Below are 6,617 nucleotides of genomic sequence, written 5' to 3' on the forward strand. Positions count from 1 at the left end.
ACTCATAATTGTAAACAAGGTTCTGGAAAGGGAAAGGAGCGTTATGCTCATGCTAATTGAGCTACTGATGTGTGCCTAGTTCAGGTTCACTGAACAAATTTTCTGCAAGCTGAAGGCTCAGTACAAATTCTGAACTCATTATTTCCTATTGTCTCTTCAGAGTCCAACACCCAAGTAAATCAAATCAGCACTCCTGGACTAGAAGCACCAAAACAAAGAACTGGGAGAGACATCTCTGTTATCATTTCAGTCTCTTCTAGAATTGATAGCACTCGATACAATTCCTTGTCTTTGTTACTCTAGCAGGCAGTTTACTCCCTGGTATGTAAAAATCTTCTTTTAATTTCTAGTTTAAATTAATGCATGGTTATTCTAAGCCTGTTTGTACTTGTGCCAGCATTACCACTTCTCTTAAGTAGAGCTTTCTCTGACTTTACTCCAAAGTGCTTTAGAGAACAATTACATCCTCTTTTTTGCTAGGGTAAATAAATCAAGCTAAGCCATGCCAAACTGTTAGATGCTTCTGAAATGGCAGGCTTTTTCCTTCTCTTATCATCCAAGTAGTCCTCTTCACTCACCCCAATTTCAGATAACCTTTTTGGAACAGAGGTGACTGGGACCTATAACATTTTCCAGCTCAAAACAAGTTTAATTGGTACAATCCCCACCTTTTAAACCAAGATCACTAACAGACTACTAAAATATTTTGGTTTACAGTAAGATTGATACCAGCAACTTCTTGTGAATCTAACTGTTCTTTTCTTTCTTGGGATTCTTCCCTTTAATTAGTTATCTTATACTAATTGCAATCCAATTCAATGGTAATGGAGACTGACAGCAGAAATAGGAAGCTATCTTGATTTTTAAGTTTTAGTAATGACTACAACAGAAGCCTTGAAGATTTTTTTGTCACGCCACTTTTGATTCATGTAATCTGAAAATGCACAGTAAAACTAATTTAGGCTACTATCACTTTGGCTTACACAAAACTGTCAAGATTTTTTTGAAATATCATCTTTGGATTAAGAGCCACTATGGAACATTTTGAACCTCAATGGTTTTAGTCTAATACAGACAATTTTTAAAAAGTTGCTAAGATGAAAGATATAGTTCAACCTTATCTGCGGAGTCTTCTGGTAAAAGCAAACTGAGTTAAAGATACTACTTCTGTATATGTCTTTGTTCCACATATTTAAACTAGAAGTCCCTAACAGACAGTAACTATAGTTCTAATAAAGTTAGTAACTGAGATCCCCAAAGATAAGAATCACTACAACTACTCATTTGGACTTTTCTGACCAAAACCCAATGGTTATCTCCCCTTTATCTACATAGTTCATGTGACGTGTTGTAAAGATTTTATTACTTGATAGTATCTATATGATTGTACTTGCTGACAAATCAGGACAACATATCTCCAAGTGGGAGCTTATCTTCAAGGTAATCTAGTCTTATTTGGAGACTTCTGTCACATGGCTGTGGTCTTCTAAGTAATCCTCAGTCACCACCAAAAAGGGGGGAAAAAGGTATGTACCAATATAAAATGAATGTGCACTGTACCTGCATTTAAGATTAGTGGGAACCAATAACAGCAAGGGCAACTGAATGCAACAGGCTGTCCCTGCCACACATCAGCACCACCACCAAGAAGAAAAATCAAATTAATTCTTAGCCACAATTTTTTGGAAGGTATCATGCTCTGGAAGTCTCCTCTCTACAGTTACCTACAAAATTTGCATGGTATTTTATTCAAATTAGGCTTAGAAGGCAGCAGGATGAACATGGGATAAAACCAGGACTTGGGTCTTTCAGGAACTTCCCCTGTTTCTATAGTATAAACTGGAGTTCTGTGTGGACTCTGGTGGCAGCAGGCCAGTCATGATAGCTGGGCAACTTGCTGAAACCAGTCCTAGAGCTTGTATTTTCATATGCACTGAACTGACTTGCATATTTTACAGTGTTATCCCTACTTCTTGCATATCTCTTCGGCAGCGCCCTATTATTGCATTCTAGCAGGCAGCATTCAATCCACTGTAATAGTCACAGAATGCTTTGTTCCACCTAAGAAACTAAGCAACTGATGGTTTAGCGTACATGATGTTGATTTTAGCTTTTTTTTTTTTTGAGAAGTGCTGCACAGAGCTTGTCTTTAACAATGGACTTTCATGAAGTCAATAAAGAACAATATGTAACACCATGTTTTAACTTGTTCTGTCTGTAGGAATTCTGCTGAGCTCCTCTGCTTCCTCCCAAACAAATCATGTTATAAAACAATAGATCAGTTTTTAAGTGCTACCTGCTATACAGAAGAGAGAGGTTTTAAAAATCTACAGAGATAAGGAACACTGAAAATGTAAAGTTCTTTAAAAAAAAGGAGATTATACATAAATTATTTTTCCTTTCTCAATTTTACTCACATTATTGGCTTATTAAGCATAGGCTACTGGTACGTAGCCTATGGATAATAAGGAAGGAAATGATGGACTTTTATTAAGTAGATAATGTTTGTTGTTAAAAGACTACTCTTTAGTCTTATAAGACAATGTATTTTGTTGTATTAATTGAGAATCTAACAGGAATTGGAGGTGTTCAGGATTTTGCAGAACTTTGTGTCATATTTATTTAGCACAAAAGATTTCTTCGCATTGGTAAGGAGTCATTTAAAAAAAAAATAACCACATTTTGAAGCACAGGAACATAGGTTTTTTCCACTTGTCTCTATTTCTGCCTTATACTGTTTAAAGAAAGACTCATTAGTTTTAAGTTCTGTTTCAAGGAAGAACAAAGACATTAAGAGCTTCTGTCTTTGCCCTATTTTTCCTTTACTTTAAGGAATCAATGTGTTGAAAGAGCATGACAGCAGTGCAGAGAAACATGTAAGGGTTTCAAATAGCCCCAGCACTATGTCTAGTCTAAATTGCTCCCATATTCATGGCCAACCTAGTTTTATTGAATGTATATCTAAAGCTGCCTCCTTAGCAAATATTTCTACTTGCAGTGTACATGCTGAATTACATTATCACTATTCAAAATGCAAGCTTATATATAGCTTTCATATAAAAAAAAGTTTATCTTTTTTTTTGAGTAATTTTTTACATACCATGCTGCTTCTGGATTTTTTTAAAAAATCACAGTTAATACTGGAAAACACAGAATTATTTATTTTTAATTTGCTGTAAAACAAACACCTTTTTAAAACATCTGAAATGTTTTTTCTCAAATCCATTAATGCATTACATACAAGTGCCTTTTAATAGGCCTTGATAGCAGTCTTACTCCCTTAACCTTTTCCCTCTAGTCTGTGATACTCAGAGCATTTTCTTTAACATATTGCAGAGCTTAGTCCATGATATGTGTGATGAAAAATGCAGGCTAACAATGGGTGCTGAGCAAGGGGTTAACTTTCAGCTTCAGTAAGACAATTCCCCATTTAGAAATGCAGATATGTGTTTTGTACATCTCAAAAGAAAACTTTCTAGGTCATTCCAATAAATTTTAATACATATTTTGATTTTGAAACAGACTGTTTCTACTGAAAATGCCAATGCAACGTTTTCTTATTTCCAACATGGAAGACATTAAAAAAAAGGTTTTTTTTTTCCTCCTCAAGATACTGCAATTTCACATCTTCCTTATTTTCATGCATCTTTACTTCTGTAATGTCAACATCTCTGTATCTGGATCATCAGTGGTTACTGAAGCAAATACACAAAGCTGCAGAGCTAAAGAAAGGCCAAATTCCCCACTTGGCCTGCCAGGGGAACTCCTTCTATTACAAGGGTTACTCAGAGTTCAGTATGCACGGAATAAACACAGCTTACTTTATTATGCATCCTGCTTTCCAGACTGCTGCTCTCCAGCCCTCCATCATTAAAGCAATAGCGCTGTATTTTAAATACAGATTATATAGTTTGCCCCAGGTCATATGAGATGGGACTAATAGCCAGAAATCCTGATTCACTGCCGTCTGTTAAAACAATAGACACCCCTCCATCTTTTAGCTATAATGGTTTCTCCAGTGCATCGCCCTTCATCTCCACCAGTTTTCCTGAAGTGTATTAACCTCCATCTATTGCACTTGTAAAGCCTGCCACTGTATTTCTGCACGTAAACCCCATGCACAGTTAAATTCTGCTATTCCAAAGGATTCCTTCGGCTGCAGTTCCTGAATCTCTGTTAATGGGAACTTTACGTTTAGATATTACTTTTTTTTTTTTTTTGAAGGCACATCTGTTTTGCAGTTGACTTTTCCTTATATTTTAAAATCATGTTTACCAGTTTCCTCCCATCCTCTCCTTCATTCTCTCAAGCTTTTCCTCTATTCTCTTGTCCTGCAGCTCACCTGAAGAGTTAGATGGAACAGACAGCTATCTGGTGATGGTGATAAGCTATTTGCTACCCCAGTAAGCAAAGCAAACAAGCATTTTGTCTCGATCTCAATGGCAAGACATGAGAAACCAATATTTAAGTGAATTTTTCTTACACTAGTGCAGCGTTTATAATGTGCCACGCTGAAAATACTGATGCAGCACATCAGTATTGTGCAAGCACAGAAAGAGTATGAAAATGTGCAGTGCAGAGAAGGACGCATTTCTTTTCTCAAAATACAAGAAAAGCCAGTTTTCTTTGCATAGAAGTACTTTTTTGGGCTTCAGCTATGCTTTGATACGTATGATACAGTCACAACTCACAGCATATTTTACAACAATCTGAAATTGTTTATGTTTCCTTAGATACATTTAACAGAAGTAAATATACTTTTGTAGCAAAGAAAATACATACATCTCACCTCCCATTTCTTCACTATCTCTGAAACAAGCAGATCTTTGCATTTGCTTGTTCTATTAACTGCTTTTATTAGATCTAGCCTGTAGCCATTGATGAGGGACGTCTTCAATGGTTTTATTTATTCTTGAGTTGGTCAGCAATAAATTTGCTCTTATTAACCAAACAACACTGATGTGAAACTGGGAAAATGAGACTATGTGCTTAACAGCTGTGAGTTTAAGATAAACTCTGGAATAATCCATATTTCTCTTAAAGTTTCCCTCTGGAATCAGAAGGAAAATTTGGAAAACACTTCAAAATCTGAACTTCCACTTGGGAGTTTCTTTACTTCATTGTACCAAACGATAGCTGTTTTCCTCCTAAATGATGAGAAAGCAGTAGTGAACAAAAAAACCCTAAACAGTGACAATTGTTTATTCTTTAAAAATTCATTCTTAGCCTAAACTTGCATTTGGGGATGGCTTAGTTTGGTAACATATACAGATCAGTCATCATTCTCAGGATGCTTAAAAATTTGGATGTTTAGTTCAGTGATCGGATAGGGTGACAACTTCCCAATATTCTGGTTCCTCGGACAGAAAATGCTTTGACAAAATTTGCACAAAGTTTAAAAACCAGTTGCATCCACTATTAATGCAGGATTATAGTGCCCAGGATTGGCCTTGTGACTCCCCTGGTGAGCATGCTGAGGTGGTTCTAAAACCAGTCTGAATTTCTGTGAATGTTTCTCCAGAGTAGGCACAGACTTTCAGAGCAGCCTCTGAAAATCAGGTTGACACATCTGTGTCATAAGCCATGCTGCCATCTAGTGATAAAGCTTTAGTTCTGCGTCTTAGCCGAATAAACGTTCAGATATGCCACAGATAGACTTCTGTGCCAAAATCTGTAGCTTATAAGGCTACTTGCAGCTTGTGTCCTAAAAGACAGAAGATTTAAAGAAACCAAAATACTTAATCTCTTCCTGCATGATATTGGAATTTTTGTTGTATTTACAAAATTTGAGATATAGGCAGCTTATTTAATATATTGATTGAAAATGCTACACTGCGCTTGTTTAACAGCAAGTTTTCCACCTACCTTCAAAGCTCTCTCTGGCTGAGACAATTGTTTGAAGAGAAATAAATGATTTATCCTGCTCTATTCAGCTCCTCTGAATGTTAGGCTCATGCAAGTCTGTGATGATTTACATAACAATATTAACTATTTCATGACTTTCATTTTGGCAGGTGGGATAGAGGAGAATAAAAAAATGCTGAAACAGAGAAAAGATGTGAAAGAAGGCTAACATATGGAAAAAATAGAGCTAATACAAAACCGGAGCAGGTCCCTCACTGAGTGATACTAGAATCAGCAGTAAAACAGTTGATAATTAACAGCAACTAAAGCTATACTTAAAGGATTAAATCTCTGTTTTGCCTACATTTTTATGACTAGCTTTCCTCTTGCTACCTGTGGAAATGCTAATACTTAAGGGTACAATGTATGAGGATGGTCTGAAAGAACTGGGTGTCTTCAGCTTGGAGAAATGAAGACAAAGGGGAGACCTTATTGCATTCTACAAGTACCTTACTGAAGGAAAGAGAGAAGATGGAGTCATACACTTCTCAGAGGTATGGTGATAAGAGAAGAAAGAACAGACAACTGGGAATATGATAAATTCTATTAGCTATAATGATTTTTTTTGTTCGTTTTTTTTGGTTGTTTTTTTTTTTTTTAAATCATGAAGCTGGAGAAATACTGGAACAGGTAGCCCAGGGAGGTTGTGGAATCTCCATCCTTGGCACTGGTCAAGACTCAAGTAGAGACGGCCCTGACCATCAAAACTTTAA

Source organism: Phaethon aethereus, assembly GCF_964289735.1.
Source record: "Phaethon aethereus genome assembly, chromosome: 14".
Taxonomy (NCBI): Eukaryota; Metazoa; Chordata; class Aves; order Phaethontiformes; family Phaethontidae; genus Phaethon; species Phaethon aethereus.